Source organism: Anomaloglossus baeobatrachus, chromosome 6, assembly GCF_048569485.1.
Source record: "Anomaloglossus baeobatrachus isolate aAnoBae1 chromosome 6, aAnoBae1.hap1, whole genome shotgun sequence".
NCBI lineage: Eukaryota > Metazoa > Chordata > Amphibia > Anura > Aromobatidae > Anomaloglossus > Anomaloglossus baeobatrachus.
The window spans coordinates 219,079,631-219,106,000 of record NC_134358.1 but is presented as its reverse complement, the minus strand read 5'-3'; the positions used below and the strand labels follow the sequence as shown (position 1 = coordinate 219,106,000).

General features: G+C 42.2%; 1 long non-coding RNA gene across 1 annotated transcript; it reads left to right on the top strand.

Moving 5' to 3' along the window:
* Nucleotides 1-23,958, top strand: LOC142244231 (uncharacterized). The gene is made up of 3 exons (XR_012724477.1): nucleotides 1-74; nucleotides 2,950-3,064; nucleotides 23,886-23,958. It is a non-coding gene; the product is annotated as an uncharacterized LOC142244231 (long non-coding RNA).
* The last annotated feature ends 2,412 nt before the right edge of the window (nucleotides 23,959-26,370 follow it).

Genomic DNA, 26,370 nt, shown 5'->3' with positions numbered 1-26,370 from the left:
TCTGTTGCTTCCTTACTAAAATCACATAAAGTGGTTCTAAATATATTCCCCTTGAGGAATTTACTTTCTATAAGGTATGTCAAAATGTGAGCAAAGATTTAGTTATTTAAAAATATTATTTGTAATTTTTTTGGCAACATTATTTCAAGTTTGTCTATGGTTTTATCCTGCTGGGGTGATAGCCTATTGCCGTATTGTTTATTTATATTTTTCTGTCCAATTTAAATGAAGCCTAACATACTGCTCTGTTCCAAAATGCTCTAAAATTTGGTCTGTAGGTTGTAATAATTATAATATATCATATTTGTATGACATATGTATGTATATACAGATATATATATATATATATATATATATATATATATATATATATATCTCTATATATATATATATATATATATATAAATATATATATATATATATATATATATATATATATATACATATATATATATATAATATATATATATATATATAGAGAGAGAGAGAGATATGTATATCTAATATATAGAGCTGAGTGTATGTATGTGTGTATGTGTGTCAGCTAAAGGAATCCGCACCGTCGCATGTACAATCACAACATTTTGCACAGATGCCTCATGTGACTCAGGGAACGTTATAGACTATGTTTTAAACGGGAAAATTTAACTACGTGCTTCACAGTTACGCTCCAACAAACATACCTCCATTAAAGTGAATGGAGCTACAAGTTTTAAGTTATTAATAGCAGCTGTGAGTGGTTGCTATAGAAACGAAAGACATTCATAGTATAACAAGCTTATGTGTGAGGTGATAAGATGTCGGTAGAGAAACAGAGAGAGACAGACAGACATAGGCACAGACAGAGTAAGAGGCAGACAGGGAAAGAGACAGAGAGAGAGAGAGAGACAAACAGTCAAAGAGACAGAGGCAGACAGAGACAGACAAGGAAAGAGACAGATAGAGAGAGACAATCAGACAGACAGACATAGACACAGACAGAGTAAGAGGCAGAAAGGGAAAGAGACAGAGACAGACAGAGAGAGACAAACAGTCAAAGAGACAGAGGCAGACAGACAGGGAAAGAGATAGGGAAAGAGACAGACAGACAAAGAGATAGAGAGAGACAGACACTCAAAGAGACAAAGACAGACAGAGACAGACAGACATGGACAGGGAAAGAGACAGACACAGGGAAAGAGACAGACAAAGGGAAAGAGACAGAGACGGGGAAAGAGACAGAGACGGGGTAAGAGACAGAGACAGACGGGAAAGAGACAGATGGGGAAAGAGACAGGAGGAGAAAGAGACAGGCGGTGAAAGAGACAGGCAGGAAAAGAGACAGACAGACACAGACAGACACAGAGCTAGTGAGAGATAGAGACAGACAGAGAGATAGACACAGACAGACAGACATAGATAGAGACAGAGACACACATTGATAGAGACAGACACACAGACAGACAGAGACAGAGAGAAAGAAACAGACGGGGAAAGAGACAGGCAGGGACAGAGACTGACAGACAGACAGACACAGTCAGACACACAGCTAGAGATAGATAGAGACAAACACACACACACACACACACACAGACAGACTCACACAAACAAAGACAGACACACACACACACACAGAGACAGACACACACAGAGACAGACACACACAGAGACAGACACACACACACAGAGACAGACATACACACACACACACACCGAGACACAGAGAGACAGTCACTATCCCAGGCAACGCCCGGGTACTACAGCTAGTATATATATATGTAATATATATACTATAATATAATATATATACTAACATTCATTGAAACACCTTGTTGTATCTAAAAAATTGGGAACATATTGTTTAATAAACAAATTTATTGGAATATTAGACCTTGTGTCACTGGATTTCAACCAATACTGTGGTTGTTTATGGGTTAAAAAAAATATAAATATATATATATAGATAGATAGATACAGTATATATACTGTACAAGCATATATTTATAGATATATAGATATCAATATATATATATATATATATATATATATATATATATATTGATACATATCTATGTCTACATATATATATATATAGCTGAGTGTATGTTTGTGTGAAAGAGACAAAGAAAAAGACAGAGACAGGAAAGAGAAAGACAGGGAAAGAGACAACCAGGGAATGAGACAAAAACTTGAAAAGAGACAGAGACAAAGAAATAAACAGGGAAAGAGATAGGGAAAGAGACAGAGACAGATGGGGAAAGAGACAGATGGGGACAGAGACAGTCGGGGAAAGAGACAGACCTGGAACAAGACAGATGAGGAACAAGACAGACAGGGAACGAGACAGATGGGGAACAAGACAGACCTGGAAAGAGACAGATGGGGAAAGAGACAGACAGGGAAAGAGACGGAAGGGGAAAGAATCATTCCTGGAATGAGACAGGCAGTGAAAGAGGCTGACTCCAGACACAGAGATAGAGAGAGACAGACAGACACAGAAAGAGACAGATAGACACAGAAAGATAGAGAGAGACAGACACAGAGACATAGCGAGAGACAGACACAGAAACTGAAACAGAGACAGACAGAGAGATAGACACAGACAGACAGACAGAGAGATAGACACAGACAGACAGAATGACATGGATAGAGACAAAGACACACATGGATAGAGACAGATACACAGACAGACAGAGACAGACAGGGAAAGAGACAGACACAGAAAGAGACAGACAGACACACAGGGACAGACAGGTAAAGACACAGAGAGAGAGACAGACACACATAGACAGACAGAGACAGACACACAGAGACAGACACACAGAGACAGATACACAGAGACACACACAGAGACAGAAACACAGACAGAGACAGACAGACAGAGACAGGGAGAGAGATAGAGATACAGTTACTATCCAATGAAAATTATAAGTAAATACTTATGCGGGCTCACCTCTTTTGGTTGTGTAGGTCACAACTACCACAAACGTCTGTAGGCCACTGCAGAAATCCACGTGGAGATCAAACAACGGAAATGAAGAAAGAGTTAATCTCCTGCGCAGCCACAAGGTCCAAACGGTTTAAGGTAGAATATGATTTATTGGTCAACTCATTTCAAAGTCATCTAGACGTTTTTATCAGGACAATCATATACTATATATATATATATATATATATATATATATATATATATATATATATATATATATATATATATATATATAGTGCCTACAAGTAGTATTCAACCCCCTGCAGATTTAGCAGGTTTACACATTCGGAATTAACTTGGCATTGTGACATTTGGACTGTAGATCAGCCTGGAAGTGTTAAATGCACTGCAGCAAATAAGAATGTTATTTCTTTTTTTTTTTTTTTTTTTTTTTAAATTGTGAAAAGTTTATTCAGAGGGTCATTTATTATTCAACCCCTCAAACCACCAGAATTCTGTTTGGTTCCTCTAAAGTATTAAGAAGTATTTCAGGCACAAAGAACAATGAGCTTCACATGTTTGGATTAATTATCTCTTTTTCCAGCCTTTTCTGACTAATTAAGACCCTCCCCAAACTTGTGAACAGCACTCATACTTGGTCAACATGGGAAAGACAAAGGAGCATTCCAAGGCCATCAGAGATAAGATCGTGGAGGGTCACAAGGCTGGCAAAGGGTACAAAACCCTTTCTAAGGAGTTGGGCCTACCTGTCTCCCCTGTTGGTTGCATCATCCGGAAGTGGAAAGCTTATGGAACTACTGTTAGCCTTCCACGGCCTGGACAGCCTTTGAAAGTTTCCACCCGTGCCGAGGCCAGGCTTGTCTGAAAAGTCAAGGCTAACCCAAGGACAACAAGGAAGGAGCTCCGGGAAGATCTCATGGCAGTGGGGACATTGGTTTCAGTCAATACCATAAGTAACGTACTCCACCGCAATGGTCTCCGTTCCAGACCCGCCCGTAAGGTACCTTTACTTTCAAAGCGTCATGTCAAGGCTCATCTACAGTTTGCTCATGATCACTTGGAGGACTCTGAGACAGACTGGTTCAAGGTTATCTGGTCTGATGAGACCAAGATCGAGATCTTTGGTGTCAACCACACATGTGACGTTTGGAGACTGGATGGCACTGTATACGACCCCAAGAATACCATCCCTACAGTCAAGCATGGTGGTGGCAGCATCATGCTGTGGGGCTGTTTCTCAGCCAAGGGGCCGGGCCATCTGGTCCGCATCCATGGGAAGATGGATAGCACGGCCTACCTGGAGATTTTGGCCAAGTACCTCCGCTCCTCCATCAAGGATCTTAAGATGGGTCGTCATTTCATCTTCCAACAAGACAACGACCCAAACTACACAGCCAAGAAAACCAAGGCCTGGTTCAAGAGGGAAAAAATCAAGGTGTTGCAGTGGCCTAGTCAGTCTCCTGACCTTAACCCAATTGAAAACTTGTGGAAGGAGCTCAAGATTAAAGTCCACATGAGACACCCAAAAGAACCTAGATAACTTGGAGAAGATCTGCATGGAGGAGTGGGCCAAGATAACTCCAGAGACCTGTGCCGGCCTGATCAGGTCTTATAAAAGACGATTATTAGCTGTAATTGCAAACAAGGGTTATTCCACAAAATATTAAACCTAGGGGTTGAACAATATTTGACCCACACTTTTATGTTGAAAATTTATTAAAATTTAACTGAGCAACATAACTTGTTGGTTTGTAAGATTTATGCATCTGTTAATAAATTCTGCTCTTGTTTGAAGTTTGCAGGCTCTAACTTATTTGCATCTTATCAAACCTGCTAAATCTGCAGGAGGTTGAATACTACTTGTAGGCACTGTACAGTATATATGTATACCTATATATTTATATATTAAATTGCTAAATAAAATTGAAAATAATTTATGTCACATCAGGCTATAACATAAGTAGCTGGACCAAAAGCTTGTGCCAATACCATAAGCCAATAGAGTAATCAAACATAAAACATAGCTTTTAATATTCCAAATATAAAAATGAACTATAGTTCATAGCATGAGTTAAAACCAAGGTTCGCGATCGTACCAGTAATGGGACGATTAACCAGATCCTGAATATAGCGGTATTCGGATCATAGATAAACGGACTGCCTCAGCTGGTTTTTAATTTTTAGTAGGTAAATGCCAAAAAAAACACTTAATTCAGCTGTAGTAAATACACAAGGGGTTCATCAAAACCCTGGACAAAAGAGCCTGTCTTGACGTGTATTATAGGCAGATTTTGTTACATTGAGGAATTAGACTGAAAATATTCCTCTCAAATAAGGAATGGTCTTACCAAATCCCAAGATGACAGGCAGGCATTAATTGCAAGTTACCGGCTCCAAATACAGGGGGGCTGTTTCCCAGCACATCAAATCCCATTAGCCAGATAACCTCAGTCAGGCAATTTCAGTGGTTCCCACTCCCAACGTTTCAAACTGGATCATCAGGGGAGTCCAAGTGGGATATCAGCTGTGGACGTCATTAAGTCTCGCTTTAACAAGACCCTCCACAGGTGCCCGATTCACTACAATGGCAATAAATACATATCAAAAGAATGCCCTGGGAACTGCCATATAGGCTACGTTTATCATGCCCCATGGTTACATTAACTCACCGCATCCAGGCGTATGTCAGACCTGATTCAAGCTTGCCGCGCTTAGCATTTGGAGTACGCTCCAAATATAGCACAGCGCATGCGCGGATTGGTTGGAATGATGACGCGCACCTCCCAGAATGCCTCCGGACCGGAAGTACGCATCATTCAAGGCGGCGTCGCTTGGAAAGCGTCATCCTCCTCACCCGATGACCTCATATCCGGGCGAGTGGAACGCAAACAGCCCCATTGAAAGGGTGCATGTGTTGGCGCTGCCTAGCAACCTCGGTTCGCAGAACCGAAGCTGTATTTCTGATTAAACGGCATTGGGCACGAGTCCACATAAAGAATGCCGGTGTATAATAGCAACATCACAGGTCAGGTTTATACTCATAGTGAATTAAAATAGAAAATAGACCGCACTAGGCCGGTACAGCCCAAACAGTGTAAACAGGAGAAAAAAAAAAAAAAAAAAAAAACTTAGATAAAGATTAAAAAACAGAGGGCTTTTTCGGATAGGCTCAGGCCCAATCCAAAACATTGTCGGGAAAAACACAACAGGGTCAATTGATAACCCGATGGGACCCACAGAGAGAGGGCTAAGACTAAACAGAGACGATCAGGGGACTCTGAGGGTACTTGAATGTATATTATTTATTTGTTGTTTTTTGTGTGTGATATATAGTGGGGCAGGATCAACTATATGTGTTTTTCTTATAGTCTTCTAGGGAGGGTAAACTAAACTAAGGTGCACACTAATCACTGACCCTGGATGTAAATGCACCCTACCTAACATGTGGGGGTCGGCACCCTATTAAAACCCACGCCCGTGGTGCCCCCACTCGGGCGTCGACTCTCCCTCCTAAAAAGGCCCCTATTTCTAAGGTGCTCCTAGAAAAGGGGAAAAGGAGAGGGATTCATTTAGACCAGCTGGTACCATAGTACCCAGAGTGTATATCCAGAAGCATTCCTTCTGGAGGATGATCCTGTCCCAATTTCCACCACGTAGGGGGGGATGGATCAAATCAATACCCATTACTCTGAAACTTCCCAAATCGCCATTATGGGAAGCATTAAAATGTCTTGCCACTGGTGTGTCGTTTTTATTCAGAATGTCATTTTTGTGTTCCCCCACTCTGCGCCTCAGCTCCCTGATGGTCTTTCCCACATACAGCTTACCGCAACCACAGCTCACCTTATACACCACCCCCTTTTATTTGCAAGTTATAAGCGACCTCAAGGAGTATGATTTACTGCCTGTTGAATTTTTGAAATCCTTTCCTTCTTCCATATACTTGCAGTTAATGCAATCATAACACTTAAAACAGCCTTTTACATCACTTCTTTTAGCTGTTTTCTCCTGGAAATGACTGTGAACCAATCTGTCACTCAAAGATCTCGCCTTTCTATAGGTGACAGATGGGTAATCCAAGAGATATTTGTCGATCGCAGGGTCCATGTGTAATATGGGCCAGTATTTTGATAATATTTTCCTTAAATCCACTGAACCGTTGTTAAACGTTGTAATGAACCTTAAGGTGTCCGTGGTGGTGGCATTCTGGTTGTTAGGATGTAGTAAGGAGCTCCGATCCAAGCCGCATGTGGACTTGTAGGCCGTCTTAATAACCTGCTCAGGGTAGCCCCTCTCTCTCAGGCGTCCCATCAGGTCATCTGATTGTGCCTTAAAGGCCGCATTGTCTGAACAGTTTCTCCGCATTCTTGTAAACTGTCCCTTAGGGATCCCCCTTTTAAGGGAAACAGGGTGAGCACTCTCCCACTTGAGCAGGGAGTTTGAGGAGGTGGCCTTTCTATAAGTAGTTGTACTGAGGCGACCCTCTGGTCCTCTCTCGACTAAAACATCGAGGAACGCCAGCTTGTCTCCACCTACTTCACAGGTGAAGCGTAGGCCAATGTTGTTATTATTCAATTTGGCCATAAAGATGTGAAACTCCGCCTCCGAGCCCTTCCAGACAAGGAAGACGTCGTCAATGTACCTAGTCCACAAGACGACGTCCTCCGTGTCCAACAGGCCGCCAAAAACCATCTTCTCCTCCCACCAGCCCAGGAGGAGGTTGGCATACGATGGGGCACAACACGTCCCCATCGCAGTCCCCCTGAGCTGATGGAAGAACCTCCCATCGAAGGTGAAGACGTTTCTGGTCAAACAAAAAGTAAGGGCCTTAATTTTTTTTTTTTTTCCCCTTTTCTAGGAGCACCTTAGAAATAGGGGCCTTTTTAGGAGGGAGAGTCGACGCCCGAGTGGGGGCACCACGGGCGTGGGTTTTAATAGGGTGCCGACCCCCACATGTTAGGTAGGGTGCATTTACATCCAGGGTCAGTGATTAGTGTGCACCTTAGTTTAGTTTACCCTCCCTAGAAGACTATAAGAAAAACACATATAGTTGATCCTGCCCCACTATATATCACACACAAAAAACAACAAATAAATAATATACATTCAAGTACCCTCAGAGTCCCCTGATCGTCTCTGTTTAGTCTTAGCCCTCTCTCTGTGGGTCCCATCGGGTTATCAATTGACCCTGTTGTGTTTTTCCCGACAATGTTTTGGATTGGGCCTGAGCCTATCCGAAAAAGTCCTCTGTTTTTTAATCTTTATCTAAGTTTTTTTTTTTTTTTTTTTTTTCTCCTGTTTACACTGTTTGGGCTGTACTGGCCTAGTGCGGTCTATTTTCTATTTTAATTCACTATGAGTATAAACCTGACCTGTGATGTTGCTATTATACACCGGCATTCTTTATGTGGACTCGTGCCCAATGCCGTTTAATCAGAAATACAGCTTCGGTTCTGCGAACCGAGGTTGCTAGGCAGCGCCAACACATGCACCCTTTCAATGGGGCTGTTTGCGTTCCACTCGCCCGGATATGAGGTCATCGGGTGAGGAGGATGACGCTTTCCAAGCGACGCCGCCTTGAATGATGCGTACTTCCGGTCCGGAGGCATTCTGGGAGGTGCGCGTCATCATTCCAACCAATCCGCGCATGCGCTGTGCTATATTTGGAGCGTACTCCAAATGCTAAGCGCGGCAAGCTTGAATCAGGTCTGACATACGCCTGGATGCGGTGAGTTAATGTAACCATGGGGCATGATAAACGTAGCCTATATGGCAGTTCCCAGGGCATTCTTTTGATATGTATTTATTGCCATTGTAGTGAATCGGGCACCTGTGGAGGGTCTTGTTAAAGCGAGACTTAATGACGTCCACAGCTGATATCCCACTTGGACTCCCCTAATGATCCAGTTTGAAACGTTGGGAGTGGGAACCACTGAAATTGCCTGACTGAGGTTATCTGGCTAATGGGATTTGATGTGCTGGGAAACAGCCCCCCTGTATTTGGAGCCGGTAACTTGCAATTAATGCCTGCCTGTCATCTTGGGATTTGGTAAGACCATTCCTTATTTGAGAGGAATATTTTCAGTCTAATTCCTCAATGTAACAAAATCTGCCTATAATACACGTCAAGACAGGCTCTTTTGTCCAGGGTTTTGATGAACCCCTTGTGTATTTACTACAGCTGAATTAAGTGTTTTTTTGGCATTTACCTACTAAAAATTAAAAACCAGCTGAGGCAGTCCGTTTATCTATGATCCGAATACCCCTATATTCAGGATCTGGTTAATCGTCCCATTACTGGTACGATCGCGAACCTTGGTTTTAACTCATGCTATGAACTATAGTTCATTTTTATATTTGGAATATTAAAAGCTATGTTTTATGTTTGATTACTCTATTGGCTTATGGTATTGGCACAAGCTTTTGGTCCAGCTACTTATGTTATATTACCACTGTGGATCTAGTCCTGTATATTGCTAATTTTCTATCAATTTTTGGCTGTCATATGGCAGGTTTTTTATCGACAGATATTGACACTAGGCAATGGGCCTCCGAGGCCAAAGATGTGTTTTCTGAGAAAAATCTTGTGTTGAAGAGGTACACACCAACTTTGAGTGGTGCTTTCAAGGACCTCACCAGGGTATATAAGGAGCGGATAATATCCTGGTGGGAGGTCCAATCACTAGAAAGCTACCTAAAAGACAGAATAGTCCCCAGACACCTGAGGATAACCCTCCAACCAGGTTACCGTCAAAAAAATCCGGAGTTCATAAGCAGATGGGAGAAGGAAGCTACTGACAGCTCCCTTCGGCTTATGAAGCTTCTTTTGGATGAGGAGAGGAAAAATTTGTTGACTCTTGAAGACTCTTTAAAAGAGCATATTGATATAACACGCAAATTCTCCAGTGAAGGCGAGTTTGCAAACAAAGAACTTGTATTGCAAGGTGTTATTGAGAAATTCCAATACAGATTAAAAGAGAGAAAACACAAATTCTACATCAGGGACCTCCAAGATTTTAAAGATAACAGAGTTTATGTCCCCTCTAATAATCGAACTACGAGGCAAAGTGAGACTGACTTTTCATCCACAGACGCAGAACTGTCTGACACTGATATTAGGTACAAACCTCCACAACAATACAAAAAACAGAGGGGAAGAGGGCGAGGAAGCTACAGGGGAGCTAATTACAATCAGGGCCGGGGGGGTTTTTTAGACAATCAGTATCACCTGAGAAGCAAGGGGCTGCCAAACCCCATGTAATAATGGGGGGAGCTCCTCAGGTGATCAATTTGTCTGCTAGACCCCTCAATAATACTGAGCTATTGGTTTTGAACAAGGGCTTGTCCTTTGTCCCTACCACTGATTTCAATGAGTTTACAGCAATTAAGGATCTTAACTTATTTGCTAGACGCCTTAAGTGGAAAAAATATTTTGATAGACAAAATGAGAAATCATCAGCCGAACTAGGAATCCCAGGAGACCTCCTAGAAGACGTCAGATTACTCTTTCATCTGAGTGATACTAACCCCAACGACTTGGGTGAAGGGCCATTCACGGACCTTAAAAATAGAAGCATGAAAACACCGCCTACCTGTGCAGAGACAGATGCAATAGATGTCTTCGTCAATTTGGGGACAGAAGATATAAAAAACAGCATAAAAACACATAGGGGTCAATATAATCTGTCAAAAACGGAGATGCTAAGTCTGCAAACCTTGGAAAGGGACTCCAGTATCACCATCAAGCCCTCTGACAAGGGGGGTAACGTGGTGATACTGGACTCCCAAGATTACAAGAACATCTGTCTTGAGATCCTCAATGACGAGGCATGTTATACCAGACTTGATTCGAGTCCAATTCCGATATTCAAAAATGAACTAAGGAATATGTTGGACGAAGCTCTTGGCTTGAATCTTATTAACAAAAACGAGTTTGACTACCTATTACCTACTTTTCCAGTAATGGCAACATTTTACATCTTGCCAAAAATACACAAAGGATGCAACCCGTTGAAGGGTCGCCCTATTGTGTCGGGTATTGGGAGTATAACAGAAAAATTGAGCGTCTATGTTGATAGGATTTTAAGACCGTTTGTGGCGTCCCTTAATTCGTACTTAAGAGACACAACTGACTTTCTACGCAGAATTGACGATATCTATCTAGAGGAAGGCATGCTCCTGTGCAGTATCGACGTGGAGGCTCTATATTCATCTATCCCCCATGAGGCGGGAGTGGAGGCGGTGAGGTATTTTTTGAGTACTAGAGGGAACCAATATATGCAGCACAATGACTTTGTCATTAAGGCCCTTACTTTTTGTTTGACCAGAAACGTCTTCACCTTCGATGGGAGGTTCTTCCATCAGCTCAGGGGGACTGCGATGGGGACGTGTTGTGCCCCATCGTATGCCAACCTCCTCCTGGGCTGGTGGGAGGAGAAGATGGTTTTTGGCGGCCTGTTGGACACGGAGGACGTCGTCTTGTGGACTAGGTACATTGACGACGTCTTCCTTGTCTGGAAGGGCTCGGAGGCGGAGTTTCACATCTTTATGGCCAAATTGAATAATAACAACATTGGCCTACGCTTCACCTGTGAAGTAGGTGGAGACAAGCTGGCGTTCCTCGATGTTTTAGTCGAGAGAGGACCAGAGGGTCGCCTCAGTACAACTACTTATAGAAAGGCCACCTCCTCAAACTCCCTGCTCAAGTGGGAGAGTGCTCACCCTGTTTCCCTTAAAAGGGGGATCCCTAAGGGACAGTTTACAAGAATGCGGAGAAACTGTTCAGACAATGCGGCCTTTAAGGCACAATCAGATGACCTGATGGGACGCCTGAGAGAGAGGGGCTACCCTGAGCAGGTTATTAAGACGGCCTACAAGTCCACATGCGGCTTGGATCGGAGCTCCTTACTACATCCTAACAACCAGAATGCCACCACCACGGACACCTTAAGGTTCATTACAACGTTTAACAACGGTTCAGTGGATTTAAGGAAAATATTATCAAAACACTGGCCCATATTACACATGGACCCTGCGATCGACAAATATCTCTTGGATTACCCATCTGTCACCTATAGAAAGGCGAGATCTTTGAGTGACAGATTGGTTCACAGTCATTTCCAGGAGAAAACAGCTAAAAGAAGTGATGTAAAAGGCTGTTTTAAGTGTTATGATTGCATTAACTGCAAGTATATGGAAGAAGGAAAGGATCTCAAAAATTCAACAGGCAGTAAATCATACTCCTTGAGGTCGCTTATAACTTGCAAATCAAAGGGGGTGGTGTATAAGGTGAGCTGTGGTTGCGGTAAGCTGTATGTGGGAAAGACCATCAGGGAGCTGAGGCGCAGAGTGGGGGAACACAAAAATGACATTCTGAATAAAAACGACACACCAGTGGCAAGACATTTTAATGCTTCCCATAATGGCGATTTGGGAAGTTTCAGAGTAATGGGTATTGATTTGATCCATCCCCCCCTACGTGGTGGAAATTGGGACAGGATCATCCTCCAGAAGGAATGCTTCTGGATATACACTCTGGGTACTATGGTACCAGCTGGTCTAAATGAATCCCTCTCCTTTTCCCCTTTTCTAGGAGCACCTTAGAAATAGGGGCCTTTTTAGGAGGGAGAGTCGACGCCCGAGTGGGGGCACCACGGGCGTGGGTTTTAATAGGGTGCCGACCCCCACATGTTAGGTAGGGTGCATTTACATCCAGGGTCAGTGATTAGTGTGCACCTTAGTTTAGTTTACCCTCCCTAGAAGACTATAAGAAAAACACATATAGTTGATCCTGCCCCACTATATATCACACACAAAAAACAACAAATAAATAATATACATTCAAGTACCCTCAGAGTCCCCTGATCGTCTCTGTTTAGTCTTAGCCCTCTCTCTGTGGGTCCCATCGGGTTATCAATTGACCCTGTTGTGTTTTTCCCGACAATGTTTTGGATTGGGCCTGAGCCTATCCGAAAAAGCCCTCTGTTTTTTAATCTTTATCTAAGTTTTTTTTTTTTTTTTTTCTCCTGTTTACACTGTTTGGGCTGTACTGGCCTAGTGCGGTCTATTTTCTATTTTAATTCACTATGAGTATAAACCTGACCTGTGATGTTGCTATTATACACCGGCATTCTTTATGTGGACTCGTGCCCAATGCCGTTTAATCAGAAATACAGCTTCGGTTCTGCGAACCGAGGTTGCTAGGCAGCGCCAACACATGCACCCTTTCAATGGGGCTGTTTGCGTTCCACTCGCCCGGATATGAGGTCATCGGGTGAGGAGGATGACGCTTTCCAAGCGACGCCGCCTTGAATGATGCGTACTTCCGGTCCGGAGGCATTCTGGGAGGTGCGCGTCATCATTCCAACCAATCCGCGCATGCGCTGTGCTATATTTGGAGCGTACTCCAAATGCTAAGCGCGGCAAGCTTGAATCAGGTCTGACATACGCCTGGATGCGGTGAGTTAATGTAACCATGGGGCATGATAAACGTAGCCTATATGGCAGTTCCCAGGGCATTCTTTTGATATGTATTTATTGCCATTGTAGTGAATCGGGCACCTGTGGAGGGTCTTGTTAAAGCGAGACTTAATGACGTCCACAGCTGATATCCCACTTGGACTCCCCTGATGATCCAGTTTGAAACGTTGGGAGTGGGAACCACTGAAATTGCCTGACTGAGGTTATCTGGCTAATGGGATTTGATGTGCTGGGAAACAGCCCCCCTGTATTTGGAGCCGGTAACTTGCAATTAATGCCTGCCTGTCATCTTGGGATTTGGTAAGACCATTCCTTATTTGAGAGGAATATTTTCAGTCTAATTCCTCAATGTAACAAAATCTGCCTATAATACACGTCAAGACAGGCTCTTTTGTCCAGGGTTTTGATGAACCCCTTGTGTATTTACTACAGCTGAATTAAGTGTTTTTTTGGCATTTACCTACTAAAAATTAAAAACCAGCTGAGGCAGTCCGTTTATCTATGATCCGAATACCCCTATATTCAGGATCTGGTTAATCGTCCCATTACTGGTACGATCGCGAACCTTGGTTTTAACTCATGCTATGAACTATAGTTCATTTTTATATTTGGAATATTAAAAGCTATGTTTTATGTTTGATTACTCTATTGGCTTATGGTATTGGCACAAGCTTTTGGTCCAGCTACTTATGTTATATTACCACTGTGGATCTAGTCCTGTATATTGCTAATTTTCTTCACATCAGGCTATAGCATAGTTATTATAATTCAATTTGGCTATATTAAAGGGAAGAAAAACTATAGCACATTCACATGTTGCAGAAATTTGCCATTGATTTGGTATTACCTGAGGACTTGTTTACTGACTTGGCAGCGGAATTAACCCAACACCATTACAAAGCATTGAATAGGATGACATTTCTGATGATAATCTTTACAAAAATAATAATGGCAGAAACGGGAGTGCCTGTTTCCACAGGCTACAGAGGTCAATATGTTATGCTATGGCCACTGCACATAAGCACACAGGTAGTCCTCTCCCTAAGGAACCAGCTTGGCAAATCCCTTCTCCTCAAAGGTCCTCTTTTTCTTCAGTGCTCCCAAATCCAAATTCTCCCCTTCTTCTGAGCCCCGCTGTGTCTAAACCCAGTAAGTGACCACGTGTGTGGCATTATTGTAGTGGGGAGAGCAGACTTAACAATTTACTGGGTTTGTGTCTCCAGAAGCACAAGCTCGGCACAATATATAAGGGCGTTACAATATATGTGGGCACAATGTATGTGCTCTAAACTGGCATAGTTGTAATTCTCCGGAAATAGAGCATAGCTTGGATGCTGAAAAATTGTCAACCAGCAATAGATAAATTATTTGAGAGATGTAATTTCTACAATAGAGTTACTTTAGTTTTGTTTTTTTGCTGTTCTGGCACCTTATGGGCTCTGCAAAATGTCGCCTGTAAACTATTCTAGTAAAAAATCTGTGCTCTAAAAGCCAAATATCGCTCCTTCCTGCTCAGCTCTACTGTGTGGCCAAACAGTAGTCTCTGATGAGACATACAGTGAAGGCAATAACTATTTGATCCCTTGTTGATTTTGTAAGTTTGCCCACTGACAAAGATATGAACAGTCTATAATTTTAAGGGTAGGTAAATTTTAAAAGTGAGAGATAAAATATCCAAAATAAAATCCATAAAATCACATTGCATAAATCCGGTGACTACCTCTTGAAGCTCATCAAGAGAATGCCAAGAGTGTGCAAAGTAGTAATGAAAGCAAAATATTGCTACTTTGAAGAACCTAGAATATAAGACATATTTTCAGTTGTTTCACACTTTTTTAAGTATTTCATTCCACATGTTTTAATTCATAGTTTTGATGCCTTCAATGTGAATCTACAATTTTCAGAGTCCTGAAAATAAAGAAAACTCTTTGAATGAGAAGGTGTGTCCAAACTTTAAGTCTGTACTGCAGGTGTCACACGAAACGACATCGCTAACGCGGCTGCATGTGCGTCACGAATTCCGTGACCTCAAAGACATCGCTTTAGCGATGTCGCTGCGTGTAAAGCGGCCTTTAATCATTAAGATTTTGAGGCTGTCACTTGACAACTCCGAGCTTCTGCTCCCTCCCTAAGTTTTCTATGGGATTAAGGTCTCGAGACTGGCTAGGCCACTCCATGACCTTAATGTGCTTCTTTTTGAGCCATTCTTTTGTTGCCTTGGCTGTATGTTTTGGGTCATTGTCATGCTGGAAGACCCAGCCATGACCCATTTTTAATGGGAAGGTGGTTGTCACTCAGGATTTTACGGTACATGGCTCTATCCATTGTCCCATTGAAATAGTCCTGTGTCCTTAGCAGAGAAACATCCCCAAAACATAATGTTTCCAACTCCATGCTTGACCGTGGGGACGATGTTCTTTGGGTAATAGGCAGCATTTCTTTTCCTCTAAACATGGTGACTTGAGTTAAGGACAAAGAGCTCAAATTTTGTCTCACTTGACCACAGCACCTGCTCCCAAACACTCTCATAATCATCCAGGTGTTCATTGGCAAACTTAAGATGGGCCTGCACATGTGGCATTTTGAACAGCGGGACTTTGCAGGCACTGCAGGATTTTAAGCCATTATGGCATAATGTGTTACCAATGGTTTTCTTGGTGACAGTGGTACCAGCTGCCTTGAGATCATTAATAAGTTCCCCCATGTAGTTATAGGCTGATCTCTCACCTTCCTTATGATCTGGGATATGAGGTGAGATTTTGCATGGTGCCCCAGATCAATGTTGAGTGACACTCATTTTGCATTTCTTCTTCTCTGTTTTTAGTATTGCACAAACAGTTGTCTCCTTTTCACCCAGCGTCTTACTTATGGTTTTGTAGCCCATTTCAGCCTTGTGCAGGTCTATGATCTTGTACCTGACATCCATAGAAAGCTCTTTGATCTTGCCCATGTTGTAGAGGTTAGAGTCTGACTGATTCATTGAGTCTGTGTACAGAAGTCTGTTATACAGGTGACAATTTAAGACCGCTGTCTTTAATGCAGGCAAGGAGTTGATTAGGAGTGTCCAAGTGGTCTGTAGGAGCCAGAACTATTAATGGTTGGTATGGGATCAAATACTTATTTTTCTCCACAAAATGCAAACAAATTTATATAATTTATGCAATGTAATTTTCTGGATTATATTTTGCATATTCTATCTCTCATTGTTAAAATTAACCTACCCTTAAAATTAGAGACTGTTCATGTCCTTGTCAGTGGGCAAATTTACAAAATCAGCAAGGGATCAAAAAATTATTTACTTCACTGTAGGGCATCACCAGGTTTGGGAAAAATTACACAATAAATGTTGAGGTCCATTTTACCCTTTTAACCTTTGCATAACTGTCAAATTTCCAGCTTATAAAAGTTTTTATTTTTACTACCATGTTAAATTTCCACTTTCCAATGTTACAAAATTCTGTGAGGCACTTGTGGGTTCAAAATACTCACTACACCCCTACGTGAATTTCTTACGCAGTGACGTTTCCAATATGAGGAGGACACTTGTGTGGTTACTGCTGATCTGGCACCTCAGAAGCTCGGCTAATGGAGGCCACAATCTATTGAAACAGAATCTGTATTTTAAATACCAACACACTCTTCTTCCCATCTAATCCTGGCTCAAAAAGTAGTGTACAACACTATATGAGGTACTACCACTTTAGGTTTAAATTGTATAACAAATTGTCCTGTCCACTTTTCTCCTGTTACCCTCTGTGCGAATTAAAATTTTGAGGCTAAAGTAAAATTTTAGTGGAAAAACAATGTTTGTTGTTTTCAAGGCCCAATCTAATACAATTTTGTGTAATTTGTGGGTTAAAAAAATCCTCACCACACCAATAGATGAATTCATTATAGAATTTAATTTGCCAAATAGGGTCACCTGTGGGTGTTTCAGCATTTTTGGCCTCTCAGGGGCTCTACAAATGCAACAAGTTCTCCAAATTTCAAATAGCGCTGTTCACTTTCCGAGCCCTGCCTTGTGCCCAAATTTTAGTTTTTAAAACACGTATTGGGTATCACTGTGTTCAGGAGACATAGTGTAACAAATTATGTGGTTCATTTTTTCCTATTAACTATTGTCAAAATTAAAAATTTTGGGCTAATATAACATAGCTGAAAAAACATAACTATAATTTTTACATCCACATTTTAAAAAGATATGTGAGGCAGCTATGGGATCATGATTTTTTTTTTCTTGCTACGCCCTTTACTGATCAGATTAATTGATTTTTTATTTTCAGAGATTGGTCATTTCTCAACTCAGCGATACCAAATCTGTGTGTTTTTTTATTATTATTGCTTTATTTTCAATAGGGCAAAAGGGAGATGATTTGAACCTTTTTTTTAGTTTTTCATATTTTTAAAGCTTTTTTTCGATTTTTTATTAATTTTCCTAATCCCTTTAGGGGAGTTTATGCTTATACTAACCTATTGCTGTTCTCCTGTGAGTGCCAGCACTCTGCTGCATTCACAGGAAGTAACCCCGCACTGTCATGACAACCCATTGGTTGTCATGACAGTGCGGGGTCACTTCCTGTGAATAGGAATTGGTATTGTCATGGCTGTGATTTGACCTGCACACCATTGTAAAAAAAAAATTAGGCTCCTGCCCTATTTTTGATATCCAACACAATTAAAGCACAGGCTACAGGCTGCAACCCCCAGCAGTCAGCTTTACCATAGCTGATTATTAAAAATAAAGGGGATTAAAAAAAGTGGCTTGGGTTCCTCCCCATATTTGATAACCAGCCAATTTTAAAATTGACCGCTTGGGGCAAGTATTATCAGGGTAGGAAGAGTCATGGTTATTGGCCCCTTCTAGCCTGACAATACCAGCACACAGCCATTCCAGAAGTGGTGAATTCATTAGATACAGCAATTCTGGCTCATTACCTGGCTCATCCTGATTTCCCTCATGCTGTGTTGTTAAGATAGCAGCCGGTTCACCGAACCGGCAAGAAATTGCTCTGGTGATCTGGTTCCCTGTATTCACTTGTGTTAGTGTCTTAGCAGAGAAACATCCCCAAAACATAAGACACTAACACAAATGAATCCCTGTACCTCCATACGCGCCGCACTTCGGGGTTCAGTGGAGCCTGTCTGCTCCCTGACCTGGTGTGCAGCGACGCGCTGACGCTACAGAGGGGTTACAGAAGTGTGGTGAGGTTGCTCCTCCTGCTGCTGCCTGTCAGTGTCAGTGTGACTGCAGAGTGCCGCGTAGGACAGAAGACAGAGGCGAAGCCACTGATGCTTGGAGCAGGTAAGCGCTCATAGAGCCGAAAATGCAGGGAGCAGGGAGAGGAGCTGCATAAAGATGGGAACTATATGGGGAGAGGAGGCCGCATAAGATGGGAACTAGATGAGGAGAGGAGGCAGCATAGATGGGAACTATATTGGGGGAGGAGGCTGTATAAGATAGGAACTAAATGGGGAGAGGAGGCTGCATAAGATGGTAACTATATGGGGAAAGGAGGCTGCATAAGATGGGAACTATATGGGGAGAGGAGGCTGCATAAGATGGGAACTAGATGAAGAGAGGAGGCCACATAGATGGGAACTATATGAGGAGAGGAGGCTGCATAACATGGGAACTATATGGGAAGAGGAGGCTGCATAAGATGGGAACTATATAGGCAGAGGAGGCCGCATAAGATGAGAACTATATGGGAAAAGGAGCCATATGGGACAGGATCTGCAGGGGAAATGGAGCCCATGGAGTGAGATCTACTGGGGAAAGAGGCCATGATGGGATCTGCAGGGGAAAGAAGCCAAGATGGGATCTGCAGGGGAAAGAAGTCAAGATGGGATGAGATCTGCTGAGGAAAGAGGCCATGATGGGATCTGAAGGGGAAAGAGACCACATTGGGTGAGATCTGCACTGGAAAAGCAGCCACATGGGATGAGATCTGTATGGGGAAGGTCGTCCATTCCAATTTTAGCAGGGCTCCTTTAGAAATAATTTTTAAAAATTGTAGAAAAACCGTTTAATACAATATGACTGACAGTGACTGGAACCACTGGTACTAGACAAGAGAGTGAAGGTATAGGAGGGTAAGAAGGGGAAAGAGATTTTACTTTAAATTACTTGTATTTTTTGGTTGAGGAAAGTGCGTGAAAATTTGTGTGGCTAACAAAATGGGTGTCGTTACAGAATGGGTGTGGTGTTATGAATCAGTGCCGCCATAGCCGCAAGCAGCCAGATGCGGTTCCAGGTGCGCCCAGGCACTGGCCGCCATTTTTGGCCGTTCCTCTGGTCATTTAGCTGGCTGCTTCTTCCTCAAGTGTTGAGAGACGGCTAGTGCGCATGCGTGTGTCGATTTACCCCAGCCAGAGCCTAAGTCCAGTGTTTTGCCTAGTGAGCATGCTCAGCCTAATAGTGCCATTTCTGAGGCAAAGTCCTCGGTTTAGGCTACTGAGCATGCTCCTACACTTAGTGCGAAAAGCCTCTTTGCACAGGTATTTGGACATCATGCCGTGTCTAAGTCCTGTGTTGTGCCTACTGAGCATGCTCAGGCAGATAGTCTGATTTCTGAGACTATTGTTCAGGCTACTGAGCATGCTCAGGCATTTAGTGCATCAGTGGCTAGGTCCGGTAAGGACCTCACTGAGCATGCCCGTGAGGTGGCAGGCCCTGATAGTCCGGCAGGCATCAGATATCCTGATGATGTGGCCACTCCGGACTGGCACCCTACCATTGGTCGTCAGATGTTGACTGGTGAGATGTTTGGGGCATTGCTGCCATTGAGATCATCAGTGACATGGCGGTTCTAGATAGGCCACTGGGGATGTCACTGATGACGTGGCACTCCGCTATTTGCCCCTGGAGGTGCCATTATGGTCCAACCTCGGTTTGGGGCGGACCTAGGTTATAAAAGGTGCTGGAGACAACATGGAGGGGCGCAGTATTCACTTATGCCATTGCTTTGTGCACATCTCCATGCACTGAGTCTCTTTGCGGCCATAACCACTATATTAGAAGTGGTAGGCAAGATTAGGCGTTCAGTGCTTGTCACGCCAAGCATGGTAGGGTCAGGCGCCGGGCTTCTACTTCCTACCATCCAGTCCTGCTAGTGCAGCCCAGTGGAGTCAACTGGGCTGCGGCTGCTGCGCCATCTGTTCTCTTCATAACGGCTTCCCAGTTAACGCTACCAGTGTGACCACTTGGCCTGATGTGTCCTGTACACACGTGGCCAGTTGAGAGCCCCGGTGTCCAGAAACGCTAATCGGGGGACTGCTCAGTCTGATGTGTCGTACACACGTGGCTGACAGGGCGCTTTCGCGGCGGTCTTCTGATCAATGCTACCTGGTCACCACCCGGCATGATGTGTTCTCTGCACACGTGGTCGGAGTAGTGCCACAGGTACAGCAAAACGCTAGCTGGGTTGTCGTCCGGTCTGACATGTCCCTACACACGTGACCGGTTCCCAGGTCTCCTGTGTTATTTCAGAGCCACCCAGCTCTGTAGTCTCCTCCTAACCTTCTGGTTGCCAACAGCTCCTTTGTCATCTGGAGCATGGTGGACCCTGACTGGCAATTGGGATAGATACCACCTTATCCTAATCCCCCAGTCCCCCCGTAACATATGGTTTTCAAATGGGCGGGGTTTAAAGAGAATTTGTTGTTAAAAATTTGAATCCCACCTCTGTGTCTATGTCTCCATTATTAACCTGTAAGTAAAAAGAAATAAGCATGAACGCCAAAAAATCCTTTATTTGAAATAAAATATATACACTCCTTTTTTCACCACTTTATTAACCCCCAAAACAACCCTGCAGGTCTGACGTAATCAATACAATGTCCTACGATGATCCCAGTTCTGCGACATCCAGAGGATGCAGTGATGGGACATGTGACCAGTCACTGCAGACTCCAGTACACACTAACAGTAGCGGGGGACCTAGCTGTGAGAAGCAATGATGTCAATGAGTTTTTAACAAATTACAGCTGTCATCAACCCCATATATTACCCCTATTACTACCACACTAGGGAAATTAGGATAAGCAGGGCAAAGCACCAGTATTGGCACATCTAATATGATATGCCAATTCTGAGGTGGGTGCAGGCTAATATTTTAAGGCTGGGAGGGGCCAATAACCATGGCACTTTCCACCCTAATAAAACCAGCATTCAGCTGTCTGTTTTACCATGGATAGTTATCAAAAATTATCTCCCCAAACCAAACTTTTTTTTTCAGTCAGTGCAGATTTGGTGAACCCGAAATTCACTCTCTGTAAATTAAAGTAGTAATAAAGCTATATTTGTATGTGTATGTGTTCACATTAATTGATTAATTAAGTTGTTTTTTTTCTTTGTTAAGGCAATCTAATTATATGAATCCTATGAAATATTTTTGGCAATCCCGTCTACTGGAATCTCCTTTGTAGTATGCAGGACTCATTGTTAAAATCGCAATCACATGTGCAGTTTTTTTTAAGTGGGCCAATATTGTTTGCATGGTGTATTTTTTTTTCCAATAATTTTTATTCATTTTATTTTAATACATTTTGAGGTTTCAAATCGAGCTCATAACAAAAAAAAAACAATTTGAGTGCATATATCGTTACAGTTCCAAACCTCTTAACTCAATAATAATAGTGCATACAATATAATATCTAAAAACTACCCCATCTCCACCACCCGCGCATCCATTTTTGTTCCTATATCACAGTGATGCAGATAATATGCTCCATGGACACTATCTCTAAGACTACCACTCCATTCTCAATACATCGGGTTCGCTGTCTTTTAGTTACCCACTGGCACTTTCAGTTTCCCAAGCTTATATCCTCTAACAGATACCACTCTGTTAGTGTGAATGTTCTCATGTAATTGACTATTTCCAGGTCTGTATGGTAGCTCAACAGAAATGCTTTCCATTTCATTATGAACGGCTTTATTCCCTTATCTTTATTTTGTTCAGCATCTAGCCAATCCAGGTTAAGTATTGCCTTGAGTTGAGTTACAATCTCGCCTACTTCGTTAAGCAAGTCATTTAACCAATGTCTCAATATACTCGTTTTAATCATGATACATACCGAGTGAAACAAGATCGGACTGGGCCCTCCTACCTCTATCCACCTTTCTTCTTCCTCTTCTACATAGTGAAATAAGAATAGCAAGGGGTTTAGGGGTAAATCTTTCTTCCATAATATGCTCATCATTCGTCTCACGCTGTCCTATTGTCTCCTCACTGACGCACATTCCCAGAGCCCATGTTAAAGATCTGCGTTCCTCAACTTACATTTTGGGCAGTGGATTTTCTGATCCCTCATAGCCATCGAGACTGGTATATTATAAGCTATAATTGCTCTATTCATAATACGAAACTGTGAGTCTCTCCCCACCTCGCTCAAAGCATTTTTCCTGAAGGTTCTCCACCCACTTAGTAACTTCTCTCCAATCTCCATACATGTGGCCCCAAACTGCTTTACCCAACTACTGAAAATTAAGTCTAGCTCCTTCTGAACAAGCACCCCCTAAACTCTTTGTAAAGTGTTTTGATCGTAGGTTTATCCATTGATCACAAGAGGAAGTTATCCATGCTATTGTTCCTTACCTCTTCCTCTACCCGCACCAGCAGTCACATTATCAACCCTTTACCCTGACCGTACTGCAGTGTTTGTTGGCTTTTCAATGTGTATTTCTCTATTACCTCTTCTTTTCTCAACCAACTGTGCTCTTCATCCTGTAGTAAGTGTGCCACCTTATGGATCCCCTTTCTTCCCCACTCTTGCAACAAACTAATTGCACCAATATTTGGAAAGGCTGGGTTTTCCCATAATGGCAGGTATTTAGAAAATTCTCCATGACAATTTTACTTTCCTCATGAGTTCTTTCCATGCCACAATTGTGTCCCTAAATATCACCGTGTGTTTAATCTAGGAGGGGAGAAGACCCTGAGGCATATGTAGTAGTGAAATTATGTCCCATGGGTGGGCAAATGATTTTCCTAGTCCTGTGTCCGAGTATTAACTGGTATTTTTTAGCCAGTCTGTTATATGCCTAGCTATACACACCAGATTATATCCCCTCACATCTGGCAGATTTGTTCCACCCTCTTCTCTGGCCATCATAAGTGTTTGTAATTTTATGCAGGGGCATCTTCCCTTCCAATAAATTTTCTCATAGCTGTGTTGATTTTTTTTTTTTAACATCCGTGTGCTTTACCAGCATTGGGATTGTTTGCAGGGGATACAAAAGTTTAGAAAAACTCATCATTCTTAGTAATTGTATTCTACCCAAGAGACTTAGGGGCAAGTTCTGCCACCTGTCCAACTCTGCCACTATTTTTGTTATGACCAGTGGAAAATTCAAGTTATACACCAAGTCTATTCTCCGCCCTAGTCTGATTAATAAGTATTTTATAATTGTTTTAGCTAGTGGAATACCATTCACATTGTTCCCTCCATGACTTGGCATATCTTTATCCCTAAGGAAAAGAACTGCTCATTTTGTTTTGTTCAACGCGAACCCCAAGAACTCCCCGAACTTCCAAAAATGTTCAGTACCTTAGGTAAGTCTTGGTCTACTTCACCCATATACAATATAATGTGATCTGCAAAATACACCTGTTTCAAACTTTTATTTACTACTGCTATCCCTTGAATGACTCGTGCTGCTCCAAATATCATGCCAGTGATTCCAATGCTAGGTCAAAAAGTAATGGTGATAATGGGCACCCTTGGCATGTTCCCTTTTGCTGTGAGAAGGCATCTGACAAATGTCCCGGTATTTGTATTCTTGCAAAGGAATTAGTGTAGAACATTGTTATGTAGTTTCTAAACTAGTTCCCTTAGTCCCACCTTGTCGAACACCTGCTCCATCTATCTCCATTTTACATTATCGAATGACTTCTCCACATCCAGAGTCATCAACGCCAGTCTACCCCTCCCATTAACTTCCTACCCTACCACATCGATTGCCAGCAATGTTCGCCTTATATTTGTGACTGCACTTCTTCCCTTAATGAATCCTACCTGTGCCAGAGTTATTATTATTGGCAGTACCTCTGCCAGATGGTTTGCTATGATTTGCAAGATTATCTTGATATCCTGGTTAATTAGTGATATAGGACTAAAAGAGGCTGGGTTTTCAGAGTTTTTCCCTTCTTTGGTATTAAATTAGTATATGCTAAATTTGTGCCTTCTAATAGTGTGTTACTCTGCAGAAATTCATTGTACCAGTACCATCTCGTCAAAATGGGGGTTATCTGTTAAGCCATGGCTTTAAAAAATCCCCCGTTATACCATCCAATCCTGTCAATTTGCCCAAAGGTAAAGATTTTATGACTGACTGGACCTCCTCCTCTGAAACATTTCTGTTTAAAGTGTCTAGTTGAGCCACTGTTATTTTAGGAATCTTTATCCTCTACAAAAATCTTATACCTCCATCCTCCCCCATGTCTTTTTCTCTGTAAAGCTCTGAGTAATATTATTGCAGTTCAACTATCTCTACCAGCATAGTGACAACGTTGCCATCTTTCTTTTTTATTTTTAAGTTGCTATTCCTGTGCCTCTTCCCTTTAGCAACATTAGCTAATAGTTTGCTGCCTTATCCCCAAACCATTGTAAAATTATGTCCAATTGGGATTTTTCTCATTAGCTCCCATTTTTCCACCCATACCTCAAAATTTCTTATTGCCTGCTTCCATTCTTCCCTGTGTTTATTTGAGGCTTCTCTCAGAAAACTTTTATAGGCTGCAATTGGGAGCTCAAACTGTCAAACTTCTCATTTATCTGTTTTTTAAGCCTAAGTACTTGCGCAATTAGGTTGCCTCTCATTACCGCCTTCCCCGCCTCCCAGTAGAGCTGCGGCTTCATTCCCTCTGACTCATTATGATACTCAAAATCTCTCCACCACTGCTGCATCACCTTTATGAACTGTATGGTATGTTTTTAATCCATTTGAGATTTTGGAGAAATCTAAATAACTATTTACATCTACATTTTTTAAATAATTACAAGTAAAAATATTCCCTTTTTTCATCACTGAAGATATTTAAGTCTAAAAATTAAATTTTCTTTTCTGAATAAGCAAATGTAAATTCCAAACCCCAATTGTTTTTATGTAATGCATTGACCAATGTTTGCAGTTTATGCATTAGCACCAGGCAAATGAAACAGAGATCATCTATCTTTTATAAAATAAGATGTGACCCATCAGCAGGAGGGACTGCCTTATGAACAGCAACTCCCAAATGAGTGGTCTTAAATAAACTTCTCTGCATACCATTGAACATCATGATTCTACTGGCAGCACCCGCCAGCTATCATTTTTTGGGTGGATGAGGGGTTAAAGAGAGTTTTCTCATTCTTGGAATGTACTGTATGAATCCTGGAAATAGCAGTCAGAGCTGTAGTCAGTTGCCGGAGATATATCCTCACTTTCCGCTGTGTTGTGTTTGCAATGCACAACTGAATCAGGTGAGCAGTTTTCAGATTATCTACTTATCCCCATGGTTTAGTAATCCACACATTAGGTGCCTCAATTCCCTTTGGATTAGCAGTGAATTAAGGGCAATTAAAAGAGCAATGTTATAATGTGAATTAGCTTAGGTGATAATAAAAATGATTCTGTAATAGAGATGACTTCAGGAAAAAAAGAGCTCTGCAGAAAGAAGAATTTAGGTAATTCTCAAGCTTGTGTGTGTGACAGAGAATAACACATGATCAAGAATGGCAGAGAACTTCATAGAGGCAACTCTGAAGAGATGAGGTTGCAAAATTGGAGAAAAGATTGAGTATTAGGTTACAGTTCCACTTGCGTTTTGCAAGGATGAGTGCAATCCGATAAAACAATAGAATTGCTCTCACTCTAGTGCAAAACTATTGGACAGTGTGTTATGATTCGGGGTTCATCAGAGCCTTGAACTGCTCCTACCCTGGCCTCATCCCCTGCTGTAGTGGCAGCTGACTCTCCA